Below are 14,573 nucleotides of genomic sequence, written 5' to 3' on the forward strand. Positions count from 1 at the left end.
ACTGGGCTTGCTAGTCAGAACTGCAAGCTCTTCAGTGGGCCCTGCACTTGTGTGGTTGGCAATTTGTGCTGGGTCTGAGAGATGCATCCAACAGAAAGGTGGGGAGGTGAGGACATATCTGGAGGTATAGTAAACCAGTTTGACAGGAATAGAGGTGTTGAAGAGAAGGGTGAGAACAAGTATCAGGAATGCAGGTTAAATTGTGGAAGGCCTGAAATACAGTGCTGGAAGCAAGTCTTTACAGATGAGTGAGCCTTAGTTACCTCATCTCTAAAATGGGGATAATAATACACATGTCATGGGTTGAGAATGAGATGACATAGTGCATGTAAGATGTCCAGCATTACATTGTACACATATTAAGTGCTTCATAAAAAGTAACTGCTGCTTTGATAATTAAAGTGATGTTTAAGGATGATTAATGTGGCAATAGTGTGTGGGATTAGTTGGAGGAGGGAAATAGTGGAATAGGGAGCCCAGTTACAAGGTTGTTTTAACAATGTAGACATAAATATGGTACTAACGAGGGTGGGAAAGCAGGGGCTCAGGAGAAACCACCTGCAGAGAGAGGTAAGAGGCTTTAGAGACTGCCTGGGAACATGCCCTGAAGGTGATGGGGAGCTTAGAGACCACTGGGGTTTGGCCTGGCTGCCTCCAGTACCATGGGACTGGTTTTGACTCAGCTTGTTAAAGGACAGTTCGGCTGGAAGGAATGGGATGTGGAGGGAGCCCGTGGTTAGAACAGGGGTTACACTGGGAAAAGGAGGATGAGGAGGGTCAAGGAAAAGTTGAGGCATAGAAACAGAATAGTCTGGAGGAGTGCGGCCCTACAGCAAGACCTCCTGGTCCGTGGAGGAACAGTGCCAAGGCCACCCTGCCTGGTAGGCTGTTCACGGCAGCGGAGAATCTCCAGCATTAAACCAGACTCCTTCCTCCCTGTCCTCTTTTCTTTTTTTTCCTGCCTTCCCTTCCCTTCTGCTTCTCTTCCCCCCTTCCCCCCATCTTTCCTTCCTCAGTGAAAGAGGGGGCTAGGTTCTGTGCCTGGTACTGGGCATGTAAAGTTAAACAAATGAGATCCCTGTTCTCAAGAAATTTATTATCCAAAGTGAGTTAGAAAAAAGGTTGATACAAATTTGAGGAGTGGGTTCTATAAATGAGGTCCGGTTATGCGGAACTGAGAAAGAACTAACCGGCAAATTAGAAATCTTTTCTTCTCTTCCTGAGGATCTGGGAAGTAGTAGATAAGATTTAGGTGCATTTACTTATTCATAATCTCTAGGGGATACGAGTGTCTTTTCATCTATAGGTTATATGAAAGGGTTTTCATTCATGGGTGAGACGAGTGGATTTTGTTCCAGACTTGCTTGTGAAGGTGAGAAATGCGTGGCCTGTGACGACAGAAGGTAATTGTGATTTTCATTTGAAGAATGTTGAAATGATCCATCTCATGATCATAATACATTGCAGAATTGTGCCCCTTACTTTTCTTCCTGAGTTAATAGTCCAAACTCCTTTATTTTTCTCTGATGATGAACCGTTAGATCTGTCACTCTCCAAGTACCATCTATGGACCTGTACAGGAGCAGTAGCACCTGACAATAGGTTAAGAATGCTTATTCTCAGGTCCTACCCCAGCCCTACTGAGAGAGAAGTTGTGGAGACAGAGACCAGCCACCCATCATCCAAGTTTTCCAAGTCATCTGAGTGATTTTGAGATCAGCTGAAGTTTGACTGTTGCTGTAGGTTCCTAGAACGGAGCGTTGCATTTAGTGGGTAATCAATAACAACTGTTGAATCAAGCCAATATCTGATGCTTTTCCCCCACATCTATGCAGGAGGTGGTAGCAGACTTCCAGGGGGAAATACTGTCTAAGGTTCTCGTGGAAAGTGGAAGAAACCCAGATTTGTCCTTTCCTTGCCTGGCCTGATTTTCCTTTTTTCCTTATTCTCAGCAGCCGTTAAATTAAACTGTTACTCTGTGTGAGATCCAGGTTCGAGTTCGGGGATAGCTGCGCCCTCTGCTTGTTAAACTACAGAATAACACAGGGTAAAAAAAGAATCATGGGGCAGCTGTTCCTTCTTCAGTCTCTAGGTCTTGTGTGGAATCTGAGAGAGGAGCACTCTTGCTTGGTTGAAACTTTCTTCCCGGTCACATATCAGTATTTGAACCTGTGCGTTAATGTCTCCTCTTTAGAACTTCCCCTCTTAGTTCCCTCCCTGACCTCTTGCTCACTATCTTTTACAACTTTCTTTTTCTGTCTGGGACTCTCCCTCTTTTCTCTTTGTTTGGGTTATTTCAACCACTTCCATGGCTCCAATTATTGTTTCTAAGGGAATTTCTCCCAAATGTATCCTTAGAGCACAGGCCTTCAGCAGAGCACCAGACCTCTCTTTCTAACTGTAATGTCCACATGGACATCCTGCCTGTGACTTAAACTTCACCTGTCTGAACCCAACCACTCAATTTCTTTCACCGTCGGACACTTCTTCCCAAATTCTCCATTTCTCTTCCGGGTGCCATCATCCTCAGAGTCACACTTGAAATGTCAGCCTCATCTGTAATGTGTGGGATCCAGGTGAACGCAGAATTAAGGAGTGTGCATGCTGGGATATTCCCCAAAGGGGTTCCCTCTCATTTTGGCCCCTTGTTTGCTCACTGCCTTCTTATGTTGGCTTTTCCCCACCTCTCCACTAGGCGACTGCAATAGCCTCTTCCCTGTCTTTCCCTCTGCGCGAGAGACCAGGAAACTGCAAGAAATTGCCCTTAGCCTTTTCTTTCTCATTTTCAAATCCCCAAATCATTGTTAAATATGTGGGGAAAATCATCTTGTTCTGAAGTTGTATAATAAAGCTCTCCGTAGCAGCTTGTTCAGTGTAGGCTTGAGAGCATAAACAAATGGAGGTCATTTTGCCTTCTGGGGGGTTATTTTTAATATTCAAGATTTTTCCGTTCCTGCTCATTTCCCCTGCTTCTTGCTTCAGAAGCTCCTCACAGCTAAATCCATTGGTAGCTTCCACAAAACATAAATCCCAGAAAGGAATGCATAATTTATTCATAGGATCTTCTTCAAAACATAGGTGATAATGTATTAGACACATTCTAATAACACATTATCACCTGGCTTTGCACACTGCATGGAAACAGCAAATTAGATTTCTGAAAGGAGAGAGAGTACTGATAATGCCAGGATTTGCTGACATTAAGAGTGACCTTTCCGAATGAGCGAGGGAAAGAAAGGACAAGGATCAATATTTTAAAAAGTATTTTAGATTCATAGTTCAGTTCATCTTGACAACAAGTCTTATTTAACAGATGAGGAAACTGAGACTCAGAGAGGTTTAATAACTGACTCAAGGTCATATTTCCACAAGGACTAGTGATTCTGCCTTGAGTATTTTGGACCCCTAAAACCAATTTCCTCTTTATTACACCAGGTTTTTCCAAAAGGATTCCATGGGACATGAGTTCAGTGGAATGATAATGCATATTCTCTGTAAAAGGTCAATCAAATTACACAACAATCTCAGCACTGTTCTTTTGTAGTGAACTCCTCTCTCTCCCTCGACCCCTGCCAACAATTGCTCTCTTCTCTGTTCCTTAAAGTGTGCCTTTTCCAGATGTCATATAAATAAGATCATGTAGTATGTAGCCTTTTGCTTTAACTCTCCTTATTTCTTAGCTAAATTCATTTGAGATTCACCATGTTGTGTGTATGAACAGTTTGTTTCTTTTTACTGCTAGATGGGATTCCGTCCTAACTTTATACTTAGAACACATACAGGTTGTTTCTCATTTTTTGCTGATTGTAAATAAAGCTGCCATGAACAATTGCATACAGGTTTGGGAGTAAATAGAAGTTTTCACTTATTTTGAGTGGGATTGCTATACAGTGGAGAAAAGCCTGGAAGTAAATGCAAAGTTCCTTACATCTTTAGCTCCCAGAGATTCTTTATTTTCTTGTTAGCCCACACCTGACCTTAACACTGACAATTTTGAATTCATCTTAAACATGTCTGGATGCATCTGCCTCAAGGGAAATAGGGCTACAGTTCATTCTCTCCTTGCCAATGTCTTTCAAGTGTCTGTCTTTTTTTAGATTGCTGGCTAGCTGGTTACCCTAAAACCTCAACTCTCTGAAAGGCTCATGAAAAGTTGTGAATTTTCATTTTGTTTGGCATTTTTGTTGTTAGTTTAAATTGCAGCTTTTCACATTTTAAGCTGAAGCTAATTCCAAGCTAGAATTCTATTTGCCCACTTAAAAAACATAATCCCAAATATTAACAATGGTTTGGAATAGATCCAAATGATTCTGAAAATGGGTGCGGTTAACTTCCAATATTGTTGGTGGCTTGGGTTTACGTGCATGTAGAGAATTTCTTCAAATTTTCTCTTCTGTAAACATGGAGGGTTAATCTGCATGGACTCCAGGTTCTCATGTATTTTTTAATACCATCTGCATGTACATCCTATAAAGAGAGGCTTTACATCTCCTGGCTACAGTTTCCTTACATCTAACAAATATTAGTTTTAAATTAGTCTCTTTTGTGTATTCGTGTGCAAGAGAGAGAAAGAGGGAAGAGCAAGGAGAGAGAGAGAGAAGGCAGAGAGAGAGAGAGAGAGAGAAAAAATGATGGTGGTATATAGGAGTTAACATTTTCTGTCCTCCCTGAGATCATGAAAAAGAAAATACTTTTGGATGCCCATTCCTTCAGGCATACCTTTCTCACTCCCTTATCTTTGCTGTCATCATCCCCCAACTTCCTGATCACTATAGTATGTTCACTGGGGTCATGGAATCATCCAAGTCATCCAATACTCTATTCTCTGCAGTGTATGAGTCACCAAAATTGTGCCTCTACAAGTACATGATTTCAAACCTGATCTCAGGTTTCAGACCTCCTCTCAGAATCTTTTTTTTTTTTTTTTTTTTTTTTGTGGCTCTAGCCTGCTCATTCTCCTATTAAACTCAGAGAATATTCCAAAAATATTACTTCCCTCTTTAAAAATTTCAGGCTACTGTCCAAATGCTCATTGAGCTGATGATCTCATTGCCTGTTGAACAAAGGGACACAGCCATCCAGTGGGATTTGTGACTATTTTTTTCACGCTCCTCAGTGTATTTTCAGATATAGGTCCTAATCTTGTCTTTTTGTTTTAGTTGAAAATTGCGTCTCCTCCAATCTAAGACTGATGTCTCGCAATCCAGCAGTTTCCATCTAAAATTTCAAATCAGCTGTCAATTTTGACCACCCACTACCAACCTGTTGATATTTTGATTGGGAATTATAGAATCTATGAAGATTCATATCAATTATTCAATTAATGATTATTGACATATCTGATAATATATCCTGTTTGAAGGCTACTTTTCTGGTACTAATATATTGATCCCAGATTTCTTTTATTAGTATTTGCATCCCTTTTCTCTTCTTTTACTCTTAATCTAGTCACATTTTTATATTTAAAGTGATAATCTTGGGGCACCTGGCTGGCTCAGTTGGTTGAGCATCTGACTCTTGGTTTCGGCTCAGGTCATGATCTCAGGGTCCTGGGATCAAACCCTTAGTTGGGCTCTGCACTCAGTGGAGAATCCGCTTGGGATTCTCTCCCTCTCCCTTTGCCTTTGTCCCTGCTCATTCTCTCTCTGTCTTTAAAATGAGTAAATAAATCTTTTTCAAAAAAGTGAGATTCTTTCAGACAACATAAAGTTGGATTATCCTTTTTTTATTTGTTCTGAAATACCACTGTGTTTAAATTGGAGTGTTGAGGACATTTATATTAACATAATTGTTGATATGTTTGGTTTATATTTAGCATCTTACTCTTTTTTTCTATTTGTTTCATCTGTTTCTTGCCCAGGTCCTCCTCCTTTCCCTTCTTTCAGACTAATTCAGTATTTTTAAAATAAATATTTCATTTATTTATTTGTTTATTATTTTAGATAAAGAGAGAGAGAGTGAGCACATGCATGTGAGCCAAGGGAGGAGGCAGAGGGAGAGGGAGAAAGAGAATCTTAAGCAGACTCCCTGTTGAGCATGGAGCCTGATATGGGGCTTGATCTCATGACCCTGAGATCATGTGAGCTGAAACCAAGAACTGGACACTCAACTGACTGAGCCACCAGATGCCCAGGACTAATTCAGTATTTTGTATGATTTTATTTCCTTTATGATATTGACTTTTTAGTCTTATTTCTTGTTTTATTTTTGAGTGGTTTTTTAGGGTTTACGCTATGAATCCTTACCTTATCACAATCCGTTTTTTTTTTTTTTTATGTGTAACTTAAGACTCTTTCAACGTATATTTCCATTTTCTTCATTCTTCCTTTGACTTTTTCAAAGTTTAAATCAGGAGTAATTCCTTAGTTCAGGGCCATTTTCACTACACCAATTGGAAAGATCTATGATGAATTCCAGGGATACTAAGACATAGGCTTCATCCCCCAGGCACTTACTTGAAAATATGGAACATATTTAAATGGGAAGCAATTATAATGGGGCAAAGAAATACATGTGGTAAAAGTCTAATGACCAGAATAGTTACCTAGTACAAAATGACCTAAGAGAAGATCAGCATGGATTGAAGTGGCCAAGAAAAGCCCCATCAAGAGGATGGAGCTCAAAACAAGGATTTACCAAAAGAAGAATTTTATTAATTAAACAAGAATGAACAAGATGGTGACTCTGTGATTTGGGAAAAGAAGTCAGGTGAAAATAGCTTGACTGGAATGAGGAATTCAAGCTGCAAACCATGAATTTGGAGAGGATGGCATTTTGTGAAGTTAAGCACAATATTTCTTGCGGAATATTGTTTTATCATTTTACGAATTGTATTTCTATGGCTTTGTCCCTTTATGTCATTCTATCCCACTCCTTTTCGATAGATAATGGTGGTTTGTTATACAGCTTTCCAAAAGCAGCTTTACTTTCATAAACCTTGTATCTAATAATGATTTGTTAATGGGTTACTGAAGTGAGAAAAGTAAGAGGCATAGAATTTAAGTGATGGAGAAAGCAATAAGAGTGTAGCAGAGACCATCACTTTAAGTCTTGAGAAAAATTTGCTTGAATATGGAGGACAGAGAATTCTTAGGTTCATTCTCTCTTACCTCAGTCCCCCTGCTTTACCACATGTTAGTGAGATTTACCTCTCTTTAAACGTCTATCTAATTATTTTCTCATGTCACAACTTATACTGCTTCTCACACCTTAATTAATACTTCAGTGACCTACTAAGTGACATCATTTCAGAGTAGTTGCCTGAAACCAGAGTGGGGGTGGTCTGCCCCCTCTCTGATGGGGTCATCTGAGTGGCTGTGCAGGTGTTCCAGTCTTCCTTCACTACTTCGTGGCACTTCTCAAGGACAACATGTTACCAAAAGGATCATTCTCATTGATACATAAGGACTGTTTTTCAGTCAGTAGTGTATTACTTCTCTATAGTCAATGATATGTAAACATATATATATATATATTTTTTTACGACTACTAACATGGTCCGGTGATACCTCCTGCTACTATCATCACATCTGGCAGTACACAGCTGCTGTCACAAAGCGCTACCATCACCGATACTGCTGTGGTCACTATTACCACTATCATTGTTGGCTGTTATGCTCAGCCCTGGGCTAAGCGTTGTCTCTAGCTCATTTCTAATCATCCAAGATTCCTGCATTGTTGTCCTTATGCTACAAGAGTATGCTGGTTATCAAAAAGATTAAGTCCAAAGTTAGTGATCAGTAAAGCCAGGAATTAAACCTAGGTTGTCTGAATCTAAAGCTAAATTTTTTTCAACCGTCACAAACAGTCTATCAAGCACCCTCTGTTTAACAATTCATTTTGCAGAGCCTGCACTGGATACCCACAGCCTGTGCCTAAAAGCCTATTGTTGATATGTTCGCAAATGTCTTTCTGAATGCCTTAACTTTTTTTTTAACTGTTTTTATTTATTTCCTTCCTTCCTTCCTTCCTTTCTTTCTTTCTTTCTTTCTTTCTTTCTTTTTTTTTGTTTCTTCCCTTACACTCCAAGTTAAATGTCCAATCCATGATTTGGAGCCTCTGTGGCTGTTGGTGAACATTAATTTTATTAAAAAATGCCTTTTAGGGGTGCTTGGGTGGCTCAATTGGTTAAGTGTCTGGCTCTTGGTTTTGGCCCAGGTCATGATCTCAGGGCCATGAGATCAAGGCCCGCATTGGGCTTCACACTGGGCATGGAGCTTGATTGAGATTCTCTTTCTGAACCCCCCTACCCAAATATTTTTAGGTGCTTTTTAACACCATATTCAATGTGAGATCATATTCTAATAATAAAATCTGGCATTTAAATAGCTTAATATTCTTAGAAGTTGATATTTAGCAAATCTAGTTTGTGCCCCCCCCCTTTTTTTTTTTGGTGGAAAGGGAGGTGGTGATGGTTCATGACAGTACAGGTTGCTAATTTATTTTAAATACAATTACACAGAAACATTCCCTGACCAATAAATTCCCAACAGTGTCTGCTTTTGGGTTATGTCATTTCTGTGTTCCTTATGAAACATAAAAACTTCTGCAGCTGGGGCACCTGGGTGGCTCAATCAGTTAAGTGTCTACCTCCAGCTCAGGTCATGATCCCACAGTCCTGGGATGGAGCCCTGTGTCAGGCTCCCTGCTCAGTGGAGAGCCTGATTCTCCCTCTGTCTGCCACTCCACCTGCTTGTGCGCTCTCTCTCTGTCAAATAAATAAAATCTTAAAAATAAATACTGCTGCAACTCTCTTTAATTATTGCATGCTTTACCACCATGGCTCCTACTCCATTCAAACAATATTTATTTTCCATTGTTTCTAACCTCTTGGATTTCCATCTTATTTTGCTATGTTTGAAATTTTTATTCCACCTTCATCAAACAAACAGATACTGTTCATTTATATAGGTAGGGCTGCAAGCTTGACTTTATCCCAGTGGGGAGGGGATGAATCTTGATTAGTTTTAACCAATCATTGATAGTTTCATTGTCCTTGACAGTGAATGATTTAAGCATCAACATTGAATATTGTTTTGGCTAATGAGACACGAGGGGAGGCCTTTGAAGGATTTTTTTTGGCAAGCTTTTTCTCATTGGTAAATATTCAGACTAAAACTCTTCCTTTTTCTTCCAACCCCCAATATTTTGGTGACTTCTGTAATGCATGGAGAAGCCATCTTGTGATGATAAGGAACAAGTATAAGGCTGAGAGGAAGCAAATCAAGGATGTAATGCTGCAAGCTGGGAAGAACTGATGCCCCACAGTAACATTTTTGAGCTACTGAGTAATAAATTTCAAAGCAGAACTGTAATACTTAATGTGAGATAATAATGCCATGTGTGAAATTTGTTGGTGTTATTAAGCTACCAAACTTTGAGAAGTGGTCAGGTTTTTTTTTATTTTTTTGTTTTTCATAGCAGCACTTGTCAGAGATTGAAAAACCTGTAGATAAGTGAGGAAGAGGTTCCTTAAATGGGAAGAGGGGGAAAAATTATTTCATAGTAATTAGTATCAAATATCAGCAGTCTTTTTGTTGTTGTTCTCACTAGGCTGAGGTTCTAATGCATTCATTACTATTGAGTGTGATTTAATTATTCTGGTCTTTATTCTCATGAGTATAGAAATTTCTAGAAGAAAAACTGATGATAAGGTTTTCTTTTTCCATGAAGTACTTTAGACTACAAGCACATCAACTTAACCGTATCAACTCAGCTTTATCTGCTTTTCCAAAGGAAGTCATCATAAGAGGCACAGTTAAAACATTGGTTTGGGATATATGTCACTGAATTTTAAGAAATAAATAAACTGACATTAAATGATAATAATAGTCAATAACTAAAATCATTAATAGACAAGTTTTATCCTTTTTTAAGGGAACGTAGTAGCCAATCCTCTTGTTCTCTAGTATTGTCTTCAGGATCAAATTTTCTCAAGAACTCTGGGTCTGTATCTTCCTCCTCTTTTTGTTAAATACTCTGACAAAAATATACAAGATCATCTTAATGGAAATCAGAATATCTAGGTTCTAGATTCAGGGTCATCATTGACTAACCAGATAATTGTAGACATGTTAAGTAAATTTTCTTTATCCGTTTTCCAAATGACATAACCCAAAGCCAAATTGAACTGATTTTGTGAGAAGCACAGATTCTCTGGTAATAATGAATCACTGAGAGTTGACTGAAAACTCAAACTTGTCTTGCCTACTATATTGTGCAAATCTGGTACTATTTTCTCACCATAGATTGTAAAGGCCCTTGACCTTCATTGCTAATATTAGACAGTCATAGATAATCAAGATATGATCTGGATCCCTGGAGTTAAGTAAATCTTTTTGGAGTTAAGTAAATCTTTTTGTCTCACATGGACACCTGATATTGTACTTGTTATTCCTAAACCTCTACCAGCTGTGTTTATTGGCCTTGTTGTGTATCTACTTGTTATGGGTAATTGTGCCAGAAATTGTTGAGATGGTTGCAAGATACTGAACAAATGCATAAATACTATTAATGGATGAATCTGCTATTGATGGTGAGGTATAGAACTGATTACATGCTGCATGCCCTTTCTAGGTTAAATGCTGACTTTGAAGATGGCAACAGATCCAAGCTGTCTGCTCTGCTTTTCCATAGTTGATTTATAACCTATTGTTAAGTGATAGTTTGATGAGATTAAATTATGTTTTCTAGAGAAGTAAGCCTCTATTGCCATACTTGAGAAATTTTTATGTCACACTTGTATTCTGGACACCTCACATAAAAATCAAACCTGCATGTGCTAAGCTTTTATTATTTATTGACAAAGCCTCCATTGATTTCCTTCAGACAGCTCCCAAACAAAAGCTTTCATGTCAAGTTCAGACCAGCACAATAGGATGTCTATTTTAAAGGATAATCCAAACCTGTTCACTTATCAAGAAAGGGGAGAATTAGAAAACCAAGGGAGAGAGAGCAAAATGAAAGGTGAGGGGAAAGGCAGAACCGATATAACTATTATGAAAATTTGTCTTGCATAAAGTGAGAAGGAGGAATTGTCTTTTTAAGTATTAGCAGATAATGGTGTCCTATACTTTAACATTTCTTATTTATTCTGGTCTTGCTGTTCGGTATACAAGGCCAGATAAATTCATGTGTTGAATTCAAGTATCTGAAGGTCAAGGAAACACTAAAATATAGACATTCTTGAGATTCAGAGTGCAGGGTTTTTGTCTTTGTTGTTACTTTTGCACCTGTGATTGTACTGTGTTTGAGGCTCTTTTCCTGGATACTCAGTTGCCACCTAGAAACACTGTAAATATGATGTGAGGTGGTGGGGTAGAGAGAGAGAGAGAGAGAGACTGATCTTATTATTCCTGTTCAAACCAATTAGCATGACAGTTTGTGTGAACAGAGTTTTGTAGAGAAGATGTTATTGGAGGCATCTTCATTGAACCACAGCATGACAGAGCAGGAGTGTGGGCTATCTTTTTCCTTTCATAGATAGAAAAATTGAAGATGGAAAAGATTCAATCACTTGTTTAAGACCATATAAAAATTTAGTGTCAGAGTCACTAGGAAATTAAGGAGATCAAATATCAGTGGGTGTGGATGTGTTGGTTTCAGAACTGAACTCTTGGAGCTAAAACCATGGTTCTGCCACTCACTAGCTATAGGTCCTTACATAAGTTGCCTAATCTCCCTGGGCCTCATCCTCCATATATATAACATGGAGATATTACCTGCTGCATGGGTTGGTTTTACCTACCATGTAAGGTGATTATATATCATAATGTATGTAAAGTTATCTGTATATATGATATAAATAAATATATGCCTTATCTACCTTGTGAGGTGACTATGTATCATAAGGTATGTAAAGTTATCTATATATGTGAAGTAAGGTTTAAGCAATGCCTAGTAAGTGCTCAGTAAACATTAGCTACTATTAGTTATCATTACAGCAGCTAACATTTCATATTTACTCTAACGTTGATAACAGGAAAGATGATTCAAGGTTATAAGATCATGTGATATTATTTCTGACTATAAGGTTATGGTCTGATTCAGAAGTCAATAAATGATGCCTGAATACCCAATTAGTAGTGAAATTTAGCTGTTTATCCATAATAGCTGGCTTGCAAATTTAGGCAAATGGGAGCATTTGGGATGATGCAGCTATAGAATTGAAGGTGGCCTCTCAGGGAGCTTTTTAAAAAATTTGGTCTGTAGCAATAGGTCCTAGGAATAGCCAGTAACTGAGTATAAGCATTGGAGTGAAGGTATCACAGAAAACCCCAAACAAACATGAAGTCTCACAGGAAAAAGATTCAGATTCAATTATCTGCTAACCAAAGGTAGTTTATGACGGTGCAAGTCAAGTAACACTGTTTTCGTTCACTTCTTTTCTCTTTTTTCTTCAGCAGAGGAGTTCAGAATTAACAGCTAATGTGTGAGGGATTAAAATGGGGGAGAAAGAGAAAAGTTACCGGCAGTCTCTTTCCTCTTCCTATAAAATAACACAATTATGGGCAAAACAGCCAAAATCAATAAACTAAAAAAAAAGAAAAAATTGTCAATAATCCAAGCCATAGAACAAACTGAAGACCATCTATTGAAGAGAAACTATTAAAACTCAGTAAGACAGTGATGCCTCTGACATTTTAACTTGGACCCATTTTCTTTCCTTCTCCCTCCCTAGTTCAATTGCCTAGTAGCCAAAAGCTGGCAGTGTTGCAGATAATGGAAAGACCTGACTGTTTTTTGAGATTTGTTAAAAGTACTATTCCCAGAGCACAGTCAATACCATTCAATGTGTCAGAGTCACTAGGATATTAAGGGAAATCTCTATTTTCAGAGTGTAGTAGCTATTTGATTTGACTAGAACCCAGCTCAGTGTGTGTGTGTGTGTGTGTGTGTGTGTGTCTGTGTGTCTGTGTGTGTGTAGAGGAAGCGTACCCTGGACATTACCAACATAATAATAGCAAACTGCTGGCAAAATGTCAGTTGCCTAAGGCTGTGATTTTAGTTGGGCAAGCAAGAAAATGGCTGAAGAATTTAAAGGGAAATTCTGGAGAGCTGTAAAGTCAGAGCAAACTCAGATGTATTGCTGGGGATCTAAATAACTGCACATGTGCAAATGCCCAGGAAAGACCTGGGAAAAGAAAAGACACAAGTTGCTTACCTCTGGGTGAAGCTGAGGCCTTAAACAAGTAGAAAGTAAAAGCTAAGACTGTCTAATAAACTCCCTGAAGTTTTAATGCTTTTTTTCCTACACAGATCCCCCGTGGCAAAGGATGGAAGTTTTAAAAACAAAGCATGCAATGAAATTTTTTAAAAAGATTTTATTTATTTATTTGACAGACAGAGATCACAAGTAGGCAGAGAGAGAGAGAAAGAGAGAGAGAGAGAGAGAGAGAGAGGAAAGCAGGCTCCTTGCTGAGCAGAGAGCCTGATGCGGTGCTCAATCCCAGGACCCTGAGATCATGACCTGAGCTGAAGGCAGAGGCTTTAACTAACTGAGCCACCCAGGCGCCCCTGTAATGAAATTTTTGAACCAACTATTTGCTGACCGCTAAATTATACTGAACCAGGTATCGCTTTCAGGAAGTAAGGTTTAAAAATAAAAACAATAACTTAAAAAAGGTTAGCAGAGATTTCAGAGGACACACATTTCAGAGGATACAGAACGCTGCTAAACAAATATTCAGTGGCAAGAAAAACAAGAATAACAAGAAAACATGAGGGTGGGTGGAGAAACTGATTTCACAGATGCTATATTATTTAGAAAGCTGAATTTACAATAAGAAACTAAGTCTTTTTTTAGAAATTCCCTGAGGAAACTAGATGTTTGACTTACTAGACAAAGATTTTGAATGAGCTATTTTAAATAAACTAAAAGAAGTAAAGGAAACTATGTCTAAAGTACTAAAGAAAATGATGACAATAATGTCTTATTAAATAGCGAAAGTTACTAAAGAGTTAGTAAAAAAAGAATAGAGAGAAATCCTAGAGTTGAAAACTACAAAAACAGAAGAGAAAAATTAACTATAGGAGTATAACAAATGTTATAGGAGTAATATATTTGAGCTGACAGAAGAGAAGCAATGAACTTCAAGAAAGGTTAATAGAAACTGCCAGAATGGATTTAAGAAAGAAAATATGATCCAACAATATGCTGTATACAAGCACCACACTTTATATTCAAAGACAGAAATTGGCTGTAAGTAAAAGGATAGAAAAAGACATGCCATGTAAATAGCAGTCAAAAAGGAGTTGGAACATTTATAATAATACCATTCAAGGTAGACTTTAAGACAAAAAGTGTTATTAGAGACAAAAAGGAACATTTTTATGATGAGTGCAATCCTTGAGGAAGATGTAATGATAATGGTCATAAATGTGCACCCTCCCCTCACCAAAAGCCTCTAAATACAGGGAGCAAAAGCTGGCAGAATTAAAGGGAAACATAGAAGAGAGAAGGTCAACATGGAAATCAAAGATCTGAGCAATTAGATCTAACAGATGTCTATAGAAAATGTCACCTTACAACGGCAGAAGACACTTTCTTTTCAAGTGTGCACAGAACATTCTTT

Source organism: Mustela putorius, unplaced genomic scaffold (genome assembly GCF_011764305.1).
Source record: "Mustela putorius furo isolate JIRA1106 unplaced genomic scaffold, ASM1176430v1.1 tig00003937_pilon_pilon_pilon, whole genome shotgun sequence".
NCBI lineage: Eukaryota > Metazoa > Chordata > Mammalia > Carnivora > Mustelidae > Mustela > Mustela putorius.